Raw genomic sequence first — 25,539 nt, forward strand, 5'->3', positions numbered from 1 at the left:
AAGCATGACTCAAAACGTGAATAACCACCACAATTTACCACCACCATGCTCGACCAAAAACCAGAAAAAGAAGCTACAAACACCCGTTCTTTTGAGATGAAAACTGTACTCAAAACAACCACTCTATACCCGATTTCATCAAGGTAAAACAGACTACGAAAAGCACTCGAATAACCATGTAACAATGACCCCTAAATTTTCATATTCAACCACGCATATAAGAGACATAAAGGACTAAACTTTACGACAAATAAAAGTGAAAACAGAGTTGAAAGGGCGAAATATCGATTCATTGTCGAGTAACCTATCACCGTTACCTTAGCTCTCGAATTTTCGGGGAAAATGTCCAAAAACATGAGCCTTTCTTCAGTCTTCAAGGTCTTCAACTAAAAGGAGGAAAAACGAGTTGTTTAAGACAAGAAACCGAGTTGTCTTTTAAGACGACATTTTCGAAAACTCAGTCAAAACTGAAACTTTCTTACCTTGAAAGAACGAGGAAGGAAAGAGGAAGAAAATGGTACAAAAATCATCGAATTTGGTCGAGAAATGAGGGAGGGATGCGGGTTTAAAGGTCGAATAAAATGGAGTTGAGTATGGTGAGTTGCTGCTGTTGTTGCTCTGTGATTTCGAAAGAAGGAAGGAGAAGTGAAGGGGGGGTGGGGACGGGATACAACCATAATGATATTAACAATAATAATATATATATAATAATAATAATATATAATAATAATAGTATATGATGATGTATAAAGGTAGAGTGTAAGAGGGTAGGTGAGTGTGTTGTCAACTTTTGGTTGATCCGAGTTTAGTCAAGATTCCCACTTGAAATGCGACGGTCTATTAGACGGAATTTAATACGGAAATATTATTATTACTGTCACTATTATTGTCCGACCAAAAAATATATATACATACTTCCTTATATAAATTGTGCCTTAAAAATATAATTTAATAATACGTGTATAAATGAGCTTTTATATATTTCTTTTATAAAAATCGTGTTTGAAATAAAATTAATTAAATTGAATAATTCAAAAATATAAAATAAAGTAATTAAACGGTTTAATATTTTTATTAATGTCAAAGTTGGAAATTCGCGGGTGTTACAGCGGGTCTATGGGTCGGGTTCGGGTCGGGTCTCTCAATTATTTCGGGTTAATTCTGTTTCGAGTTGTTGGTCGGGGCGGGTTGTTTCTGGTCAGGTCCTTTTCGGGTCAATGAATAATAGAGAAATAGCCATTTTAAGTCTTTTCGGTTCAATTAGAATTATACTTTGTCGGGTCATTTTCGGGTTTGGTGGTTTCAGATCGGGTCATTTTCGGGTCGGGTCAATTACGGCTCAAGAAAGCTTAGGTCATGTTCGGGTCGGGTCGGGTCAATTCGGGTCTTCAGGTCAGATTCGGGTGATGTAGTTCGGGTCACTTCAGGTCTCAGGTCAGTCTTTTCGGGTCGGGTTGCTTTTGTCAGGTCTATTTGGCGTCTCTGAATTAATAGTATATCTTAGTTATAAAAAACATTGTATATTACTTATTAAAAAAAATTATTTGTATTATATTCGATGTTTTGAATAAAAACCTAATCCCTTGACATCCGATCCGAATATGACCTGACTCGAATCTCATCTGCTCTAATATTGACCCGAATAGAACTTTATTTGCTCCAATATTGACCCGACTCAAACCTGCATCTACCCGAAATATCTACAACCGATTAAACGCGAAAACCGAATCCAACATGAATTGAATCGAACTGAAATCGAAAATAAAGGTCCACCGAAATAACCTGAATCCAAAGTAAACCAAACCAAAAATGATCTGATTGACTTATTTGCCACCTCCAATGGTTAGTTTCTCAAAGGGAATGGAAAAAGGAATGAGAACAAGAAACAAGTATATTTTTGCAGTACATTTTTTACTTATATTATATTATATTATTTTTTGTGGTCTATTTTTCATTTACCTACCCTTGACTAAAAAAATATATCAACTTAATTCTCTCTATTGCTAGCCCTATACACTACAATTTAAGGCTTCGAGAACGCCCCTTCAAGAACGGTTGATAGCGGAACTGGTCTCATTTTTATTTTTAGTTTAAGCGCGTATATAGGATTCCAATAGAGAACGGTTGTTTGTTCGAACCGTTCTCGTACATTAACAAAGAGAACGGTTAGGTTTGACCAACCGTCTTAATATATAAAAGAGACCGGTTAATATGTGAAACCGGTCTCCTTGAAAAAACAAAGAGCACGGTCTCTATCACATGCCGTTCTCTTTTTCCTAAAGCCTACTCAAGACTTGTTGTTCGCACCATTATATTTGTTCTTTTTATCTCATCAATTCATCAAAAACCTCATTCATCAAAAACCCCATTCATTTGAACAAGTAAACAAACCCAGAATCATTCAACAATACTTTCACTATGTATTTCGATTTCAATTTCTTAAATCTCAAAACTTCAAATAAAGAAATCATCAATGGCTTCAAGAACAGTTACTAAGGACATTATCACTCTCCGTGGTTCCGCCGCAATCGTCAGTTAATTCTTTGGTAATATACTTATTACCCTAATTATTAAACCCAATTACATTTTTAATTGTGCTGATTTCTAAACAAAGTTTCTGACTTTCTTCCATTTCAAACCCTTTTGTCTTAATTTTGTAGGGTATGCTGTAAATAGGTGAGTAATGTTCCCATTTTTTCCCCAATTTATTCTAATTTCAATTCCAATTTTGTGTGAAGTTTGAATTAGCGAACCCTTTTATTCCTAATTGATTAATGTAATTAGTATCCTGTGCAATCATAAAGTTTACCCAATGCTTATTTCCTTTCCTTTCATTTCATTCTCTTGTTTTTACTATCAAAATAACCCCATGTGTGTTATTTTCAGAAAAAGAATGAACTCCAAAAGACTGAGGGCGAGTGTTCTGAGTGTGTTTGGAGACGCCCTCAAAAATCTCCTTTACCCACTAATTTCCTTATTTTCAATAAATGCATGCCAAACTCGATTTCTTTTTTAATATATTTCATTTCATTACATGTTTATTATATGATGTTTAAGCATATGTGTTGTCATGTTGATTTGCAGTATTACTAGTAAATAAATGTAAGGCTAAGTTATAGTGATATGTGTTTGGTAGGCGATTTAACCTAGAGGATCGAGGCTGCCTCCTTTTATGAGAGTAATAATGCTAACCTGCCTTCTGATGCCCCTTCTTTACTCTTTCCGCTGGGTTCTGTTATGGTAACCCTCACATTACTCTTTTCTTACTCTCTCTTTTATTGCCGACTGCTTCCTTTCTACAATCTGCTCATTTCTTGTCATTATAACATCACCCATACGTTTCAATTTCGTTTTCTCGTATTTGCGTGCAATTTTCGATCAAGGACTCATTTGGACTTTTTTCTATGTATTCTTACTAGTTTAACTTATGTTGCTATGCTGCTTGCTATCTAAACAAGTGTTTGCTAGTCGCGCAACAGAATGAGTATGACGCTTTACTAGGTTTAAGGGGCTAACCAGTTACGAATAAGATTGAAGGAATCACTTTAATAGCTAATATGATATTGGTACAATAATAACCACTGAAGGACTGTATCTGTTTGATTACGCTTTCCTAAATTCCAGAATCATGTGTGTTAATTTTAGTCCGCTCTTTTGTTGAGACGTGAATTTGATTTGACGTCGTTGAACTTTTGTTAAGCCGTAAATATGATATTTAGATCACTTATTCTGCAACCAGTGTCAAGGAGTTGTGATAGTTAAATTCTTGTGTGGTCTATAGCTGTATGTCCGAATTGCCAGCTTTGTTGTATGGTCTCAGTACAATTCATGTATTTGTTGTTCTTGTCCCCTCTTTCTGCAAAAACCCTCTTTTGTTTTTACACAAAACTTAATTAGCGGATTTTATGAATTTCCAAATAGAAGTAATTATATAATGTAAGTTGAATATTTTTGCATGCTTTTTCCTTAAAGCTTGATTGTTAGAGTGTTATTGTAATTCATTCCCAACCAACTGAAATTTAAGTCGAAGAAAGAGGGTTCAGGGGTGAAAGTAAATCAAGTGTGGGTTTGATATTTGGTGCATTTCTGTTTAGTGAAATTTGCTCAGTAAACATAATTTGTGTTATTCTAATTCGTAAACTATATCTAATCCTCCCTCATATGTTCAAAGCTAATGCAAAATTTAGAACTTGTGAGTGTATATTTTTTAACTTGTGCCCCCAACTCTCTTCTCTTAGTGAGGGATGTTTCCTTCATATTAATGATTTGAAGTAGAGAATTAAATGTTCTGTTCTGAAATGTATCATAATTGTGTATTTGTTGTTTTAACTCATCTATTATAGTAGTAGTTGCTATATGGAAATGCATCTAACTATAAATGCTTGTATTTAACCAGGGTTGGCGATCGTGAGAATTTTTTTCACTGCATAACGTGTGGTATGTTGATTTCTTGCATTCTACTTTTGAAAATTTTCAATTTCCCTGAAATTCTTGTATTGGGAGGTAGTTGACGTTAGATGTTAAATTGACACTCCTCTGTCAAAACAAACATGTTAAATTGATAGCGCTTTTTAGCATATATGAGTTCTTTGATCATCACAATTGCTGTCATAATCAAGTGTTGATTTTGATCCGGTATCTTTTGTTTAACTTAGCTTTGATCCGGTATCTTTTGTTTAACCAATCATAAACTTTATTGAGATATGTAAAGCGCTAAAAGCCACCCCCCTCTAAGAACCATATATGAGAATTTTATCTCATACGGCTCAAGAAAACACACCCAAATAAAGGTTAAAGCTTCTTAATCTCTTTAGTTTTTCTTTTTGGAAGATGTGAAGGAAAATCAATTGCTGAAAGTAGTTGTTTGCCAATTCGACAAAAAGGGGACGCGTCCTCTCTATACAGTTTTGCCATACACGAATAAATTGTTTGTTTCCTCTGGAAGGACGATGAGAAAGGCAACTTATTACTGTGATATAGTTGTACATACTTGGACGTTTGTGATTGAAGTGGTTAATATTGATTGTGCTTCAGACGAGTAGACAATTCTTTGGCCACTCTCTTCCTTGTTTATTTGTAAAAGCCGAATACCATCATTGTCAACTAGAGCCTTGTATCTGCTAAACGAGCGTTTAGAGTTTGTTTCATTTTGGGTATATTATTGGAGTGCCGGTTACATGGAAACAATAATTTTGAGTTCAGGTGAGAATATTACATATTCTCAGTCAGATCACTTTGGAGATTATGAATGTATATATCTTTGTCATTATTTTGTCAGCCATCCCTCCTCAACATTCCATAAGAAATTCTTACAGAATTTAGTAATAAGCTTCAGAACTCCCTTACGAATTAGAAGAGCTTAGCACCAATACTCTTCTAAGCCAAAAATTATAGAATTATTATCAAAGTAATTTTCATGCATAAGATAACAAATGAGCTAGGATTGCTGCACCTTGTTTATAAAGCTGCCAAGCATTGAGATGTTTAACCTGCTTTCATTTAGGCCTTGTTTGGATACCAAAGCTTGTTGGGAGCGTATTATGCGGATATTATGTTTGGCGATATATGTTGGAGATTATCAAAGGAAGATATATTAATACTCTCCCAAATGTATGTTTTTTTTATTTAATCATTTGCATCTCTTTGTTTTTCGCATTTCCATCTTAAGTAATTATTTTACTTTAAGCATCATATCTAGTATATTTTAACTACAGTGGGTGTTGTGTGTATATAGTTCATGCTTAACGCCCCAAAGATGTACACGGTTGAGCAGATTGGCGAGGTGCGGAATATTTGAGTTGAATTCACACTCCAATTTAAGCCTAAAAGAAATGGTGAATGAAGACGATGATTAAAATTTTTTGAAGTTCGATTTATTTGCACTTGGAAGCGACTAAGGGATGAGGATTGAGGGATTTCTATTTATATTCCGCACAAGGTAGCATATATTCGATATTTGTAGGCTCTTAATAACATGATAGACTTTGTATATTTTTTCAAGATTTTGTCCTTATGGATTCCAATTAAATATGAAGTTTATTTGTTGCGTAAAACTTGCTGGAGTTTCTGAATTGTAACAGGTTTAATTATTATGAGCTAAATGATTCAATGGTGTAAGGGTTACGATAAAAACAGAAATATTTAAAAAAAAATTCCAGGATCAAAGAGAATGGTTCCTTGTAAAACCCACTCTCTTTGAAATTAACAAACAAGACGGTTGTACCATGACTACCGTTCTCTTTGAAATGGTAGAACAAAGGCGCCAAAAAATCGACAACTCTATCAAAGAGACCTGCCTTATCAAAGAGACCGGTTCTCATATGCCACCGTTCTCTATGATATATCAAAGAGCACGGTCAAGGAGCGCAACTGTTCTAATTGTTGTTACAAAGAGATCGGGTTGACTTTATTTCAACCATGCTCTTAACTAAAAGAGAACGCTTGGCCACAGGACGGTCCAAAATAGCTTTAAGAATGGTGCACGACCGTTCTCTTTCATCAGTATTGTAGTAGTCCACTTATCAAAATAAAAAAAATCTGTCGATTATATATGATAATTTGGGTGTAGAATAAGTATTTAAATTGTTAATCACATTATTATTAGAGTAAATTAATTATTAATCCCTTATAGAAACACTTTTCTAAAAAAAACTCCTTTTATAAACTTTTTATCAAATTACTCCCCTCAAATGTTCTCAGGTCAAAAATTGCACACATTTGCACTTTCAGGTGAAAAGACTTTTTTATGACCATTTTGCCCCTAGATCAATATTTAATCCTTCTATAATCTATTCCTATTTTACTCCTTTCATCTTTTTACTCTCATTCTATTTTATTTTACATTATTAGTGGAAGACCTTCATGAAATTCATATTAATGACTGATTAAAATTGAAGATTTTGGATTTTTTAATTTCCTCAATTAGCTAAGATTAATCAACAATTAACAATTATTCTAACAAAAAAACAAATTAATGCTAATTTATGATTGTAATAATGGATGTAGTGTTCGTGTATTGAGTGGTGGTGGTGGTCATCACTGTCTATGGGTGGTGGTTCACGAGTTGAGTTGTGGGTGTGGTGATTGGTGGTGGTGGTCGTGGATTAAGTGATGGTGGCGGTGAGTGTCTGATCGACTGGTGTTTGTTGTAGGTATAAGCATTGCAGTTGTGGGAACATTAAGTGATGGAGAAGGTGACCTGGTGGTAGTGTCGCCTGAGGACCGTGATTGACGTCGTTGCCAAAGTCTTTTGCGGTAGGAGTTATAGCTAGTAAGTGTGGTTTTAACGAGGTAATGATGGTTGTAACACCCCCATCTTACCCGGCCAAGGTAATTGAGAGGTGTTACCATCTCGATTTCCCGATGCGGTAAATCGGAGATACAATCAAGAAACATTTATTATAAATGATAAGTTTAGTCAAATACATAATCATGAATGAATAAATAAAAGAATACAACTCTTGACTACTATACTCTTCTAGTTAACTATACTCGACTCGAATGTCGTCAAGGCTCGTCCCGTCTTCCACGTGCTACCAAAGATAACCTGTATTTAACCTGCTCCCCATATAATCGGAAATATCATATGGATTGACACAAACCTCCCCGGAAATAGGTGACAATTACACAGACACACAACATGTCAGTTTCAATAATTACACATACGATACAACATGATAGGTAAACGTGAAATATGCCAACAATATGAATGAGACACTATTATACCATCACCACTCCGGCACCGGGACACGCCCAGACGTACCCACAACCACTGGTGCTGGGGACACGCCCACGACACCACAACTCACCACAAAGATACCGGGACGCCCAGAAGTACCAAGTCCGGAAGCCAACCGAATCCCCTGCCAGACGTCGTGCCTCAACCACACGCGTCCCTCTGTGGACATGGGCCACCTACACGCCAATCTGTGGACATGCTGAAGGAAATGTAGATTCAAATACATTTTTAGCATACTCATATATGTCTAATTAATTTATCATAAAATTAAAACGGATTTTATGCATGCAAACATTAATATAAAAGAAGAGAAATAATGTCCTTACATTCAATATTTCGGCTATATTGGGCACAAGAGAGATCACCTTTCTCTTCTTGTTCTTGAGCTATTCCAATGGATGAACAAGATCTAAGAATAAGATCTCTCCCCAAGCTATATACCCAAGGCTTAACACTTAATCTAATTAATATTATTTGATCTAGTATAATATTAATTTAGGAGAAAATTGAACCAAAAACTTTTATAAAACTCTTATGTATTTTCGGTTTTTTTAAGAGAGAAGAAGAGAGGATATTCTTCTCACTAGAACTTGGATATTGGATGAGTGAATTAGCATGAAAAATAATACACTAGCTTTTGTATATTATTTGGTAAAATTATAGAGAAAAATAATGATAATTGTCTTCCCCAAAACCGTGTAAGAGGGGCTTTATGGGTGAGCCAATGCATGGAGAATTTGTTCTTCACAAGGAACAATAGGCTTGCATGGCTAGGTTCCTTTTTCATCATTATGTTTATTCACTAATTACAAACAAGTTATAATTAGCTCAAGCCCTTCTAATTTTCGGCCTATTCAATAATATGGATTTCATATTATTTTTGTCAATTGTCTATATGTTACATGTTATATGTCACATATATTTGTTATGTATTTTTAACATATTAAAAATCAACGTATTAAAAATACGTCACATACAAAAATTGACTTAGTAATTTCATAATTACTTGTGCCAAAATATTTTACCAATTTGTAAATCGTATTTACAATAATTCATTCTATTCCGATTGTTTCTTTAAACAATAATTTCATCCGAGTAATGATACAATTCGATTACTCAGACCGTATCTCATTTAATCACATTTCAATTTGATACGTAAATTTTACTTCCAAAATCGTCCGTCAATTTTCAAGTAATTTAATTAACTCGCAACGTTATACGATTAATTAAATAATCAATTAAGTGTATTGCCCTTTAGGTATGACCTAGGGGTCAATCGATCACCACCGTCTCACGACAAATGAATGTCAAACTCTAGTCAGCCAATCATTACCGATATATGTTGACCAGTTGACAGTAACAAAATTACTTCCCAATTGTATTCTTTAAAATGAGACTTAAACATGTGATCATCATGATCAACAGTCGTGATCGCATTATTGTCGGAGGACACATATTCCAACAATCTCCCACTTGTCCTCGACAAGTGTGCGTCACCAATTCTCTTGTCCTATTACTATCTCCCACTCAATGCAAGGTGTCTTTCAGGTCGTACTTGCAAGTGATCATATCGAGAGTGGTTTCCTCGATCTGGAGAATAACTGATTGACCGGATTTATCCACACTGGATACCTTCCGAGCGTGGCCACGCATTTCCAGTTCATTGCTCCTCGAGTGGCCCTGAGATATTGTTATAACCCTGACAAGGGGTGGACAATTCCTATCGCACTCATTCCCTTCGACTAGCCACAGCCATCATAACCCAAAATATGCCCATTTGACCCCATTTACGAAGGTCGTAGTAACACAAATCAAAGTTAATCTGAAACTGTGCCATCTTAGGCGAATAGTCTTTAGTCAAAAGAATCGACTCATTTGAATACTATAGTAGCTCTCGCCACGACCAGGCTATATAAATTTGCCGAACTCTATAAGCGGTCATTAGGCCCGACAAAATGTTCTTAATAAATCCGCCTATGTGATCGACTAGTCATCTCACATGACTCTATGGCACTTGAACTTGCCATCAATCGCCTCACACTATAGTCACTTCGAGACGTCACCTCATACAAGTGACTATGGGCAAATACTATGTTAATCCGTGTTCACTTTAACGGGGTTCAATTGTCTCTACAACCCGTATGGATGTAACAAAGTATAAATTAAAGATAAAAGACAAATGTGATTATGAACATGAACAAAAACAACACTTTTATTTCATTTCAAAATCTAACAAAATTTGGTACACGTTTAAGTCCCATGGACGTAACATGCCCATCATGCTTAGCCTGCGATAAAGGCTTGGTGAGCGGATCGGCTATGTTGTCATCCGTCCCAACCTTACAAATCGCAATTTCCTTTCTTTCAATGAAATCTCTTATTACATGATATTTTCTAAGTACATGTCTAGATCTATTACTAGACTTCGGCTCCTTAGCTTGGAAGATCGTCCCACTATTATCACAATAGAGAGTGATGGGATCATCGGCGGTAGGTACTACTTTTAGACCTTCCGTGAATTGCTTGATCCACATAGCTTCCTTGGCGCCTCGATGCTTTGCTATGTACTCACCTCCGTTGTTGAATCCGCGGTTCTGACTTCCTTGAAGCTTCTCCAGCTTACGGCACCACCATTGAGCATGAAAACAAAACCAGCTTGTGATTTCATGTCATCTCTATCTGTTTGAAAACTTGAGTCCGTGTATCCTGTAACACGCAACTCAGTGTCTCCTCCAAACACAAGGATAGAGTCCTTAGTTCTTCTCAAGTACTTAAGGATGTTCTTGACAAAGAATCCAGTGACTCTCACCCGGATTTGCTTGATATCTACTCGTCATGCTCAAGGCATACGAGACATCGAGACGTGTGCATATCATGGCATACATGATTGATCCAACAGCGGAAGCGTAAGGGATCAACTTCATGCGTTCAACATCATGGGGTTCGGAGGGACATTGAGTCCGCTCAATATCGTTCCGGTTACCATTGGTACCAAACCCCTTTTGGATTTGTCCATGCTGAATCGTCAAAGAATCTTATCAACATAAGACTCTTGACTTAGTGCCAATATCCTCTTGGGTCTATCTCTATAGATCCGGATACCTAATATGCGTTGTGCCTCTCCTAAATCCTTCATTTGGAAGTGGTTACCTAACCACTTCTTAAACGAAGACAACATTGGAATATCATTTCCAATGAGTAGTATGTCATCGACATACAAGATTAGAAACACAACATTGCTCCCACTGAATTTCATGTATAAACATGGTTCCTCAACATTTCGAGTGAACCCATTTTCTTTTATAACATGATTGAATCGATGATTCCAACTTCTAGATGCTTGCTTAAGACCATAAATGGATCTCTTAAGCTTGCATACCTTGTTAGGATTTGTAGAATCAACAAAACCTTCGGGTTGTATCATGTACACCTCCTCTTCTAAATGCCCATTTAGAAAAGCGGTTTTGACATCCATTTGCCAAATTTCATAATCATGAAATGCGGCAATCGTTAACAAAATCCGTATGGATCTTAGCATGGCTACGGGGGCGAAGGTCTCATCATAATGGAGACCTTGGACTTGGGTAAATCCTTTTGCCACTAGCCTAGCTTTGTAGACATCGTCATGTCCTTCTATGCCATTTTTGACCTTGAATATCCATTTGCATTGGAGGGGTCTTGCCCCTTTAGGCAAATCTACCAAGTCCCAAACTTGGTTTTCAAGCATAGAATCCATTTCGGACTTCATGGCTTCAAGCCATAAGGTGGAATTAGGACTAGAGATTGCGGCCTTGTAGGTGGCGGGCTCGTCACTTTCCATAAGCAACACATCGAGCGTTCCATCTTCCTCGATAAGTCCCACATATCGATCGGGATGGCGAATGACTCGGCCCGTCCTTCTTAGTGGAGGAGGTACAACCGCGTTAGACGACGAAGGAACATCTTCTTGCGTCTCTACCTCGGTTTGTGGCTCTTGAACTTCGTCAAGTTCAAAATTTCTCCCACTCTGTCTCTTAGAAATAAATTCCCGTTCTAAGAAGACAGCCTCGCAAGACACAAACACTTTGTTCTCTTGAGGTTTATAGAAATAGTAACCTCGAGAGGTCAAGGGATAGCCTACAAAGATGCATTTTTCGGATCTTGGGGCAAGCTTATTGTCGGGTTTAGCCTTGACGTAAGCATCACATCCCCAAATTTTCATATAGGATAGATTAGGAACTCTTCCTTTCCATGTCTCAAATGGAGTCTTTTCGGTGGCTTTAGTGGGACTATTATTCAAAGATAGAATTGCAGTTTGGATTGCAAATCCCCAAAACGAGTTCGGTAACTCGGTTTGACTCATCATGGATCGAACCATATCAAGTAGGGTTCGATTTCTCCTTTCGGCAACGCCATTTAGTTGTGGTGTTCCAGGTGGAGAAAGTTGTGATATGATGCCACAACCTTTCAAGTGTGAATCAAATTCAAGGCTAAGGTATTCACCACCACGATCGGATCGTAGTGCCTTAATCCTCTTGTTCAATTGGTTCTCTACTTCGTTTTGAAATTCTTTGAATTTCTCAAACGCTTCACTCTTATGTTTCATTAAATAGATATATCCATATCTACTTAAATCATCGGTGAAGGTTATGAAGTAGTCATAATTACCACGAGCGGTGATAGTCATTGGTCCACATACATCGGTGTGTATGAGTCCCAATAGCTCACTAGCTCGTGTCCCTTTACCGCTAAAAGGATTACGAGTCATTTTGCCAAGAAGGCAATATTCGCATGTACCAAATGATTGATAATCAAATGGTGTAATCACATTAGTCGAAACTAATCTTTTGATGCGATTCTCGTTTATGTGACCTAATCGACAATGCCAAATGAACGCTTCACTTGGGTCACTTGTTTTGAGTTTCTTTGATTGAATGTTATAAATATCATTTGTCGGATTTGAGGTCTCTAAAATGTAAATGCCATTTATGGAGGAAGCTTGGCCAATAACCAAATCATTCCTAGAAATAGAGCAACGATTGTTCTTAATGACAAAACAAAAACCGTCCATGTCTAGCATGGCGATTGAAATAATGTTTTTAGAGAGAGTAGGAACATAAAAACAATTATGCAAATACAACTCAAAACCGTTTGGCAAAGCTAGAACATAAGTTCCTTTGGATTCGGCCGCTACCCGAGCTCCATTTCCAAGTCGAAGATCCACATCTCCCTTGCTAAGCTTCTCCACATCTCTTAAACCCTGTAAATGATTACAAAGGTGAGAACCACAACCGGTATCAAGTACCCATGTCGTAGTGGAAGTATAATTTATATCAATAACATAAATTTCTTTAGGAATTGTACCTTTTGGAGTAATGAGTCCCTCCCTTATATTTCGCAAATACATAGGGCAATTCCTTAGCCAATGTCCCATGCCATAGCAATAATGGCATTCATCATTAACTTGCTTGAAGTTTTTGACTTTCTTCCCTTTCTTCTTGAACCTTTTACCCTTGGAAGCAAGGACTTGATTGCTAGAGCTCCCACTAGCTTTGGCATCCTTATCTTCCAGAGATAAAGACCCTATAGATCGTGTGAGGTAGTCTTCCTGAGACGGACTCACACGTGGTCTAGTAGTAGTGGGTGGTTTAGAAGTGGTGATGAAATTAAGGTTTCCATCCGAACCTATCCCGAAATGAAGTTCTCTAGTTGTATCGAAATTATTGTTGGAGCATACGTCGTCAAGAACATGGTGATATGACTCAATAGTAATTGGTGCGGTAGCATTTGTTGGATTCATTGTAATGCACTACAAATATGGAGGAAAGGAAATATTAACATTTGTCTTTTTAAATCATACTTGCAAATTTAACAAGATATGAACATTTATATAGTGACCTCTTCCCAACTATAATAAATGATTCCAAGACCCAAATTCATATCAACTTAGGCACGGGGTAGCCGATGCAACCTTCATTAATATAACTCGGTGGATTAACCTTTTAATCGATTCTACCTTTAGAACTCTTGGTCGATAAAATTACTCTAATGTTTATCTATAGCCCAAAACACATCAACAAGGGCACGGGGTAGCCGATACATCCCTTATCAATAACTTTTGTTGAGTTCAATCCAAATTTCGAATAAATGTGTCCATTATCCAAACCCACATCAACTTGGGCACGGGGTAGCCGATACATCCCTTATCAATATGAATTCGGTGGATTAACATTCATCACCCATTTCCCCTACGTAACAAGGTTTGTACCCCGGGGTAGCCGAGTGCACTCCCTCGCGAAATAGGTTTTCATGGTTTCTACTATTTGGTAAGGCTATGTTCTCAATTGTTTGTTTTAGCGAGAGGTCATGTCAATTTATTATCTATCACGTTTTAAGTGAACTAAAGCGGTGAACTACGATAATTCGAATTGACACGGTCGATAAACTCGATAAAATAACAATGCATGTTTAGTTATGGCGATTTAGCGATGCATGTGACATAAAATAAAATGCAAGCATAAAATAAATAAATCCTAGTATGGCCTTTCCTAAAATAGAAAAACTATTAATCTATTACATATTCGGAAACCAACTCCATTGGTCCCTTGAACTTCGATTGTGGTACGCATCTCGAGGTAACACCGTCTTTATGTATCGCCATTCTTGAAGAAATCCGTCTTTTGGAACTCCGGAATGAATAAAATTACATAATAAATTACATAATTTCCTATTATACATTTGTAACTAAAATAAAATAAATCTATTAAATTACAAAACGGTGATACGAGATCACAATAAAAATTACAACCGAATCGATATTCCCATACATTTCGGGAAATACCAATTAAAATCTAAGGCCATACTAAGTGAAATTACATAATTCAAAATTACATAAATTAAAATTATGACAATCATAAAGAAAATGCAGCATTATATTATGTATGAACATGCTCAATTTTATGCTAAATCGCCTTTTAATTAGCCAATATCGTATATAACTCGGTTTTTACGGATTTGCGTGATTTCAACATTTTATAATCACAAAAATACATAAACTCATATTTATGCATAAGTTAATTACCCTAACCTCTTAGGACTCAAAATATAGTCTCCACTAGTAATTTGACCATAATTAACTTTTATTTACAAAAATTGTTCATAAATGGACCAAAATTACAAAAATAAGCTATTAAACTTCAAATAAATCCAAAAATTTCAAATAAATTCAAAATTTGAAATTTAAATTCATGAAAATTCTGGAAAAATTCCATGACACTCATAATGTTCAAAATCTTAGGTTAAAAATTTCGAAATTTTTCCGGAAAAACAATGTTGCGGTTTATCGATATTTAATAAAATAATCATAAAAACATGGAAAAATTATTTTCATTAACTTTTCAATTTTAGATCTGAAAAATATAATAAAATGCAACATTAGACGTTTTTCCTTAGTCATAGGTTATGTTTTATTAATTTTCAACTAATAATGTCACTATTTATGCCATTTTTCTTCAAAAATTCATAAATCATGCTAAAAGACTTCTTTATAGCCAATTATTTTACACACATCTTGTAAAATTGCATGTGACAACATATTAATTTTCTATGACCAGATTCGAAATTTAACTCATATTAACTTATTTTTCTCTTAAATCCGAATTTAATAGTGAAAAATTCATTTTTCGAGCATAACTAGTCCAAAAATTATGAAAATTTACAGGTTATCTCAAAATAATATATGTAACAACATATCCAAAAACCAAGTGAAAATTCGAAGTATAGCTAATTTTCGACCAAAAATGACATTTTTACTCATAAAATCACATTTAAATGTCATTATTATTAAATATGAACAATAAAAATCCGAAAAATTAACCAAAATATCCTAAAACACTTTAGGACCAGAAATATTATCATGCATGTAATTATTTCGTGATATATCATAATAACACAAATTTTACAAGTTTTATTTTGTTATTCATATAACTCGGAAAAACTTTTAACCAATTTGCATGCAAACAACCGTGGCTCTTGATACCGATTGAAGGAAATGTAGATTCAAATACATTTTTAGCATACTCATATATGTCTAATTAATTTATCATAAAATTAAAACGGATTTTATGCATGCAAACATTAATATAAAAGAAGAGAAATAATGTCCTTACATTCAATATTTCGGCTATATTGGGCACAAGAGAGATCACCTTTCTCTTCTTGTTCTTGAGCTATTCCAATGGATGAACAAGATCTAAGAATAAGATCTCTCCCCAAGCTATATACCCAAGGCTTAACACTTAATCTAATTAATATTATTTGATCTAGTATAATATTAATTTAGGAGAAAATTGAACCAAAAACTTTTATAAAACTCTTATGTATTTTCGGTTTTTTTAAGAGAGAAGAAGAGAGGATATTCTTCTCACTAGAACTTGGATATTGGATGAGTGAATTAGCATGAAAAATAATACACTAGCTTTTGTATATTATTTGGTAAAATTATAGAGAAAAACAATGATAATTGTCTTCCCCAAAACCGTGTAAGAGGGGCTTTATGGGTGAGCCAATGCATGGAGAATTTGTTCTTCACAAGGAACAATAGGCTTGCATGGCTAGGTTCCTTTTTCATCATTATGTTTATTCACTAATTACAAACAAGTTATAATTAGCTCAAGCCCTTCTAATTTTCGGCCTATTCAATAATATGGATTTCATATTATTTTTGTCAATTGTCTATATGTTACATGTTATATGTCACATATATTTGTTATGTATTTTTAACATATTAAAAATCAACGTATTAAAAATACGTCACATACAAAAATTGACTTAGTAATTTCATAATTACTTGTGCCAAAATATTTTACCAATTTGTAAATCGTATTTACAATAATTCATTCTATTCCGATTGTTTCTTTAAACAATAATTTCATCCGAGTAATGATACAATTCGATTACTCAGACCGTATCTCATTTAATCACATTTCAATTTGATACGTAAATTTTACTTCCAAAATCGTCCGTCAATTTTCAAGTAATTTAATTAACTCGCAACGTTATACGATTAATTAAATAATCAATTAAGTGTATTGCCCTTTAGGTATGACCTAGGGGTCAATCGATCACCACCGTCTCACGACGAATGTCAAACTCTAGTCACCAATCATTACCGATATATGTTGACCGATTGACAAAGAATAAAAAATTACTTCCCAATTGTATTCTTTAAAATGAGACTTAAACATGTGATCATCATGATCAACAGTCGTGATCGCATTATTGTCGGAGGACACATATTCCAACACATGCAGCAGTCGTAAAGCCACGCTCGGTGGCGTAATAAATGCTTTTGACCGGATCGTTTTAGATCAGTCGGTTTCGTCTCGGCAAGGGTCCGGAAAGATGCAGAGATGTTCAGAGTCGCCACCAAGCAATTATGGGATGCCTGGAAACCGTTCGAATCCAATTTATACCTAGGTCAATCAAGGCAAAAAGTGGTGCTTGACATAGGTACTAAAGATAAGGAATCGTCCCTCTTTAGCATCCTATCGCTAGAATAATTCTCGTTCGCCCTGGATAAGGTCGTCCACTATCCAGAGTTTGTGAGTAAGAGGTGAGGGTACGTATTGGAAAGTCCTTTAATCGGACACCCAATCCCGCCCGCGGTAGTGGCCTCTACTGATCGATCTTGGTTGGTTAAATGAAAAAGTTGATAAAACGGGTAAATGCATGAATGCGCATCCACAAGTTTAAACCTAACATGTGAAACTTACTATCTCGGTTGTTTATCCAAATATCAAGTAATTGATGTCAAGTTGGATTTAAAGTTGATTTGCATGCAAAACGGAAATTAAACATCTATTTAGCGAGTTAGGTTTACGGTGCATAACGTGATCCATTTGTCTTAGAAAAGTGTTTTGTAAGTGCAAAGTGTAAAATGCGGACTCGTATATCTGATCCGTCCTGTATTCGGGTTAACCGAAGTCGAGATCGTCCTAGACGAGTGCTGGAAAAGAAATAGGAGCATCACCAAGCAGCCTATTGAGGCGCGAGCCATAGGGCGATACAAGGGAGCCTGTCCAGGTTTGAAAACTGGAAATCAGAGACCAGTTTAGGCGCAAGTCAGGTGACGACCTAAAATGTGTCTCCTGGTTGTTTCAAATGTTTATGAAATTGTTTTTAAAATTGTTTGTAAGAAGGGTGTCCAAACCCAATTTGTTGAAAAGGTCGTTGAGACCGCCTTTGTGCTAATATGAAGAATAGGACTTGAATAATTATCATTATGTTGACAATATTCGATGTCGGGTTCGGTTTTACAAGCTTGACATGAATAGTTTTGTAATAAAAGATGCAAAATTATGTTTGTTATGAACTAATTATATTGACTTCATTGCTTTGTAATTAGTCAAAGTTAATCATCGTACGGATTAAACTGACATGGTATGTAGAACCAAGGATGATTATGCATGTATGACTAATATGGTTGTTTTGAAAATGTAAACAAATGAGTAAAAGGCTTTAAAATACCCCTTAAAATGTAATTAACCAAATATTATCACCGAAACACGGATTAAACCATCATGGTATAAGGAACAAATGGTGAATATAATTTATGGTTAAAAATATTTATCAAAAAAATGATTTAAAACAGTAATAACCGATTGTAAAATGAAATGAAAATGGAAAGAATGAACTCAAACACATTTGAATTCTGACCTGGGCAGCCAGTATAGGCGCGAGCCACCTAGTTGTGACTAGGGGCTTCTGCTTCAGGTCAAAACTCAGTTTTGGCTCATTCAATCCGTATTTTGGACCATGTGCATGTTTTAGCATGCTAAGGTTATAAAAATAGATAAAAGAACATGAAAGATGAGGATTAATTACACCCTCACACTTACATGTTATGTTGCTTGATGAGAAATCGACGAAAGTGTAAAAACTTGTTAGGTCGGAAAACTCGGTTTAAAACCGTTTTTGTAAAGTAAGGAGTATTGCTTTATTTAGTGATGGTGTAGTTGGTCGAAATGGTTAGTCAAGTGATTTAATGTACGATGACGGTACCAGACAATGTGTAAGGCTCGTATTTTCGTTCGGTAGGTCGAAAATTCGTGTCGTTTGTTGACTCGGGAAGTCGAGGTCTAGAATTTTAAGGGAGAAAAAAGGGGGCGGACACTTGCGTACCTTCAAATAGTGGCATTTGAGGGGTATTTATAGAGGATTGTGTGGTTGTGTGCATTTTGAGCGACGTGGCCATATAGGCTACTCGAAGAGGCGCGAGCATGTTCGCGGGTCTTCGAGCTGTCCTATCACTATCACGCATTTGGAATCATGGTTTGTTATATTCTAGGTTTTGGATGTCATAATTGTTGTACTTGACCAGCTAGTATACCGTGTATACTTAGCATGAAAGGTTTGTGATGTTTATTTTTTGTATTTGACTCGTTGTTGGAGTCGGGATTTGAATTTCGAGTCGGTTTTTGGTCCGGTGTCGGTTTTGACTCTAGTTAGTGTCATTGTGACCCCGTCATCATACATAAAACACTCCAGGTATTTTTGAAATGTTTTGTTTTCGAAATCGTTTTGAGGTTTCCAATGCATAGTTATACAAACTGTCGATCAAACGTAGCGATTCCTAAGCATGTTATAGTCCGATAATCATCCGGTGTTTGTTGGGAATTCAACAGATACTTGGTATCTACAGAGCCCCCACTTTGACTGAGGCTTGGACAGGGCAAAAGTCAAAGTACAGCCCCCAGGTCAATCGAAGATTACAACCCAGAGACCGAAGCGACGTCGAGGCGGCTCGAAAGGATTCGGGCCAAGGACCTGCCGTCGGGAAGGGCGACGTCAAGGCGACTCAGGGATTTGAGTCAAGGACCTGCCGTCGGGAACAATTTAGAGTATGTCGACTGCCAGTGCGGGTCGTTTAAAGTCCATTCGACTACGTATAAAGGCTTGCCAGCCATAGGAAGGAGTCATACCTGAGGCATCTTCAGGATAAGTCCTTGAACTGTTTCTTGTTTACGCGCAAAGGGTTGCCAGCCGTTGGGGGTCAAGTGATCGACCGCGGGAAATAACCGATTTTTATCGGGCTTATTTCAAGAAGTTGGTGTGTAGAGACTTGTTCGTCGTTTGAAGGTCGAGTGATCGACTGAGGGAAATAGCCGGATTTGTCGGGCTTATTTCAAGAAGTTGTTGAGACTTGTTTGCAGGCTCTGTGGGGGGATCTCCGATATCCTGTTAGGGAATTTTGGTGTTTATGAGGGATGTTTGCGGTGCCTGAAAGAGTTAGGCCTTTTGTAGTTTGAGCCTGGCTCCTGTGGATGGCGGCCTCTATTATCGTCATTCGTAATTTCGAATTTTGAAGAGAAGCAACGATTTTTATTGCCGTCACTCAGAGTTTTTAGAAATAGCGAACGTGAATTCCACCATTTGCTGTTTGTTTGGAAGATGACGGCTTTTAATTCCGTCATCCTGCGTTTGAAATTTGTGAGAAATAGTGAATTTGGACATCACTACTTGGTTTTTGTTTGAAAAGGACAGTTTTTAATTTCGTCGTTTGAATTTATGAAAACAACGAATTTGAATTTCATTATTTTGTTTTTGTGAGGAAAATGACGGTTTTAAATTCCGTCGTTTGAATTTTGTGAAAATAACGAATTTGAATTTCACTATTTTGTTTTTTGTGAGGAAAATGACGGTTTTTAATTTCGTCGGTTGAATTATGTGAAAATAACGAATTTAAATTTGGCTATTTTGTTTTTCTTGTGAGGAAAATGATGGTTTTAAATCCCGTCGTTTGAATTCTTTGAAAATAACGAATTTGAATTTCGCTATTTTGTTTTTTGTGAGGAAAATGACGGTTTTTAAATTCCGTCGTTTGAATTCTGCGAAAATAACGAATTTGAATTTCAGTATTTTGTTTTTTGTGAGGAAAATGACGGTTTTAAATTCCCTCGTTTGAATTATGTGAAAATATTGAATTTGAATTTCCCTAGTTTTTTTTTTGTGAGGAAAATGACGGTTTTCAAATTCCGTCGTTTGAATTCTGTGAAAATATCGAATTTGAATTTCGCTATTTTGTTTTTTGTGAGGAAAATGACGGTTTTAAATGTTGTCGTTCGAATTATGTGAAAATAACGAATTTGAATTTCGCTATTTTGTTTTTTGTGAGGAAAATGACGGCTTTTAATTCCGCCATTGAGAAAAATAGCGAGTTTATGTGGAAATTGGGCAAAAGCCCAAATTTCGCTGAAAAAGCCGAGAGTACCCCAAAGAGGCGCGAGCCGTTTTGCGATACTAGGGGCCCCCCTGTTTTCTCTAAAAGACGCGAGAGCAGGTTGCTCTTCTTTCACTTCGTCTTCCTCCTTCAAACACACGATAAACACCAAAAATCGCCATTTTCAGTCTTGTTTTCTCGCTTGCATTCGTGCCCTTGTCCTTATATCATCTCAAGGTATGTAAATCTTCTTGAATCCATTTGAATTTGTTTGCCTTTTTGTTGATTGAATTAGGGCGAAACCCTAACCTCTTAGAAATTGATTTGGGCGTTTTTGTTTTGCCCATTTTCGAGCGGAATTGATGCTTACATTAGGTTGGAAACCTGTTTAGGAGCATAGAGGTGCTTTTAGTTGGCATTTTGGTCCCCGTTCCCGCTCCCTAGGTGTGAAAACCTTAAATGAGACAAGAGACCGTCTCATTTCACAATGTTGCGCTTGTTTGCTCGAGTTTTGTGCCCACTAGGTTGCATTGTAGTTGGGGAAGGCCGTCTTTGCTATGTTAAACCTTTGTGGGGTGCTAGGGGTAAAATTTTGCATTTTGCCTTTGTCAGACGACCTTATGCTGACGAAATAAGCGTCTTTTTGGGCTCGGACTGACCCATTTTGCCTTGAAATAATCCTTAACAGTAGTTTTGGCCATTTTGGGGCGTGATCAAGTCACGTTGTTTTGTTGTGGTCATAATTTGAATTTTTGACCCGTTTGCCCTCAATATGGCGTAAGATTGCCCTTTTTGAGCTGTGTAAAATGCCCAGTTGTGTCCGGAATTTTTTGTTGCTTATTTTTGCAGACCTTGTGTGGGCCCGAGGGTGTTGGATTGTTTTTGTAGTTGTCGTCGTTGTTGGTTTTTTTTTTGCTTTGGTTTTGACTCGTCTTTTGCTTGGAAAGAAGGGTGAGTCGTTTTTTTGTAAGTTATTGTTGTGCTTGATAGGATTGGGCGGGTTTGCCCTTACTGTTGTTTGCATTTGTTTTGTATTTGGAGGTAATTTTGTTTTTGGATCTTGCCCGTTTTGTGCCGTCATAATGCCGAAATTTTGGCTGACGTTGTTTTTGTTTTGATTTCAGGTGAGTGTTCTGGGGCTTCTAGGCCCGCTGGGTCCATGGTCGAGGCCCTGGAGGAGGAGGAAGGACGGATGTCGTTCCGTCTTTGTCCAGTTGTGCTTTTTCCTGGTGGCCTTTGTCCAGCTTTTGATCACGTGTTGATCATTGGCTGTTGTCTGCAGAGATTTGGATGTCTGATGATTGGGGTTCAATACCCGAGCGTCGCGCTACGTCGCTACTTTAAATCGTCGCTGAATTCTAATGATTGGGGGTCAACATCGGGGTGGCACCCTATGTCGTGGCCCTTACTCATCGCTGATTTCCGATGATTGGGGGTTAACGTTGGGGTGATGCACTGTGTCGCAATTCCCGATCGTCATGTCGTCCGAAGTCTGCCAGACACTTTTTCCTTTTTTTTTGTTTCGGAGTAGGAAAGAGGGGTTATCATCATGGTAACCACCTATACTTCCGCTGTTACTCCTTTTCTTTCCTTGTTGTTCCCTTTCTTCTCCGGTTAGAAGGATAGGAATGCTTAGTTCGGTAGGTGGCGGATAGCCCTCAGATCATTGTTTTAGGCCAGTGTCTGTATGATAAATACTTGTACCGGATCCTGTTTGTATGGTCAGTCGTTTTTATCAAATGTGTGTTGATGTATTTTATGTGAGGCGGTTTGTATATGTGTTTTTGGTTTGTAGTTTGTTTGTGTTTGGCTTTTTTGTGTTGTGTTTCGGAGAAGCACGATTAACGGCTGATTCCCCGTTTGCTTCGGTTTTTGTTTCTGCATCGTTAGTGTAGAAAACAGGCAATAGGTAGCACATACGCCTACACTTAAACACGCATAAATATTTGTTGAAAACAAAAATAACCACGATGACTCGAAGTTAAAATTGAAAATGTATTTTAAAAAAAAGAATTTTGAAAATTCCGCGACAAGGCGTCACGTTTGGATTTTTCAAATGAAATTGTTTTGAAATTTTGAGAAATTAATTCGTGTTTAAATTAAATCGCATCGAATTTTGCCAAAGTTGATTTGCAACTCGAAAATTAAAACTCAAACCGCCATGGATGAATTTCAAAAGAGATTTTGTGAGCGTGTTAATTTTGATTTTTGCGAGATCAAGATTCGGACTTGCAAAGGCGTTTTGAGATTGCAAAGGCGTTTTGAGAAAAATTGATGTCATGTTGTCAATTTTGATTTTTGTGGAAATGCAAAAAATGCGAAATTTTTTCGAAATTTTCGACTGACATGGAAACGATCCGTCGCGGATCGGGGTGATTATGCCTTCCCCCTATAAAAAGAAGAGAAAAACCCGTATGTTTAAAGATGCGTCATGGAAACCGTGTCGGATTTCGTAAAACGTGAATCTAAAGAAATGTTAGTGTGAGAAAACACAAAAATTTTCGGGTAGGCCCGAAGAGGCGCGAGCCTTAAGGCGAGAGAAAGGATGCGTCAGAAAGAAGCACAACTTGACAAGGACAAGTCAAGGTGCGGATTCTTAGAAACAGCCCAAAGAGGCGCGAGCCCCTGGGCGATACAAGGTGGCACCCCTTTTTCGGAAAAAGGTGCTGATTGTTTTGTATAAATAAGGACGTTTGTGATTCATTGTTTCATCACCCGATACACGAAAAAATCTCTACGAAAACCCTTCTTCTTCTTCCACAAAAATAATTCATGGATGCTTTCGAAAATCGGTTGCGACATTGGTGTCGGGATTTATCGCTTCCCGAGAAGTATCCACTGATCGTAATGGGAGTTGGTCAGTTGTTGGTGCTTCGTCAAATTAAGGTGCAATCCTCGTTCTTTGAAGCATGTTCTCGTTTTTGGGATTAGAAACATCATGTTTTCGTTTTCCTGAAAGGTGAAATTTGCCCTCTTGCCGAAGAAGTAGGTGCCATTGGAGGGTGGCCGGGTTGTACTCCGGAGCTTCCTCCGACTTGGTTGTGTTATAAGGAGAAGTTTCGTTCTATGTTGGGCTTGTCGACAAGCCAAGTGAACTTCATCCTTGGTCCTCATGGTGTTGACATGTTGGCCCCTATCAACATCTTCTCAAACCGCTTGGATGTCAATATCTTGGAGGTGGCTAGGAGAAGGGCTCTTGCCTTTTGCCTAGTGCATGCTTACCTTCTTGTTGATGCTTTGAAGAAGGAAGGGTCAAGATGGTATGGTAGCATGACCCTTGTGCATGTTGTTGAGCAAATGGAGCACGGGTGGGATTCATCGTGGTTAGTGCTTAGCGAGATCATCCAAGCTTTAGACAAGAAGGGTTCTTGTGGAGAAACTCCTTCGTTTGGATCTCCAAGGATCCTCCAAGTATGGCTCATGGAGAGGCTAAGGTTTGTTTAGCCTCCGGTTGATGCTTCTTCTTACTCCTTTCGTCACCTTACTATGAGAAAGAAGTTTTATGCGGATAGCTTTGCATCCACCGAGGCCTATTGGACCTCGAGATTAGTGGAGGAGGGTGGTCCTCTTATCCGTTGGCTGGTGCCATTGTGGCACTTGAGGTCCTTCACAGGGTTGCCCGCCCCGGCCGCTTGTTCTTGCTCTTTAATGGTTGTGGGCTTGAAGGTTGCTTCATTCATTTATCCGGAAAGGGTTATGAGGCAAATGGGTTGTCAACAAAAGGTGTCCGCTCAAGACACTCTCGTCCAAGAGAGTGTTTTTCGAAACTCCGCTTTCGAGAGGTGGTGGGCCACTCGGCTGACTTGGGAGGTACCAAACCTCGTTTCAACGACATGGGTGACTCCCGCTTATGTCAAATAGTCATGAGCTCAAACCTTGGAAGAAAGGTCCAAGTGCCGCAAAGATGAAGTCGTCGATTTGAAGTATAGGGAGGTTGGCAAGGCAAACCGCGCTTTCTTTGACGAGTTTGTCGACGATGTTAGCCCAGATGTGGTGAGGCCACCGAAGAGGAGGAGCTTAGGTCCCAAAGAGGTGGTGAGCCGGGTGTAGGCTCGGTTTGGACCGAGCATAGGGCCTTGCAGGAGACCGGATTCCGTTGCCGTTGTGGATCCGTTGAGGATCCGTTCCGAAGAGGAAGCTCATGTTAGGCGAGCTAGCAAGAAGAACAAGTGGAAGATGTACCCCGAAGGAAAAGGCAAGGGTAGAATGGAAGAGTAAAGACCTCCATTACCCATTTTGTTATTATGTTGTATTAGTATTTGTGTGTTTTTATTATGTTATATTAGCTATGTATTGTTTGTTTTTGTGCTAGTATTACTATGTAAGATGTCTTAGTCGACGTTCTAGCTTGGCAAGTTGTGGACTTGCTTAGCTTTATTTGTTGCCAAGTTTGTAATCCTTCATATTATTAATTAAATAAGAGGATTGCTTGTGCTAAAAAATGTTGTGAACATTTGTTGTTTCTTTTATCCATCTTGTAAAGGTAATTCAGTATGAATTGTCCTAAACATTGCACATGTTAAGGGGATTTTTGTGGGAAGGGAGAAAGACTATTTTTTTTGTTTGTTTTTTTGTTCTTTGTATGGGTTATTGTTTTTGTGTG

The 25,539-nt window shown here is 37.3% G+C and overlaps 1 long non-coding RNA gene across 1 annotated transcript; it reads left to right on the forward strand.

Annotated features, from left to right (window-relative positions):
* Positions 1–2,246: 2,246 nt before the first annotated feature.
* Positions 2,247–6,053, forward strand: LOC141611960 (uncharacterized). Its single transcript, XR_012528926.1, has 6 exons — positions 2,247–2,546; positions 2,661–2,676; positions 3,137–3,240; positions 4,397–4,437; positions 5,504–5,610; positions 5,735–6,053. It is a non-coding gene; the product is annotated as an uncharacterized LOC141611960 (long non-coding RNA).
* Positions 6,054–25,539: the final 19,486 nt, after the last annotated feature.

The sequence above is a fragment of the Silene latifolia genome, chromosome 11, assembly GCF_048544455.1.
Source record: "Silene latifolia isolate original U9 population chromosome 11, ASM4854445v1, whole genome shotgun sequence".
Taxonomy (NCBI): Eukaryota; Viridiplantae; Streptophyta; class Magnoliopsida; order Caryophyllales; family Caryophyllaceae; genus Silene; species Silene latifolia.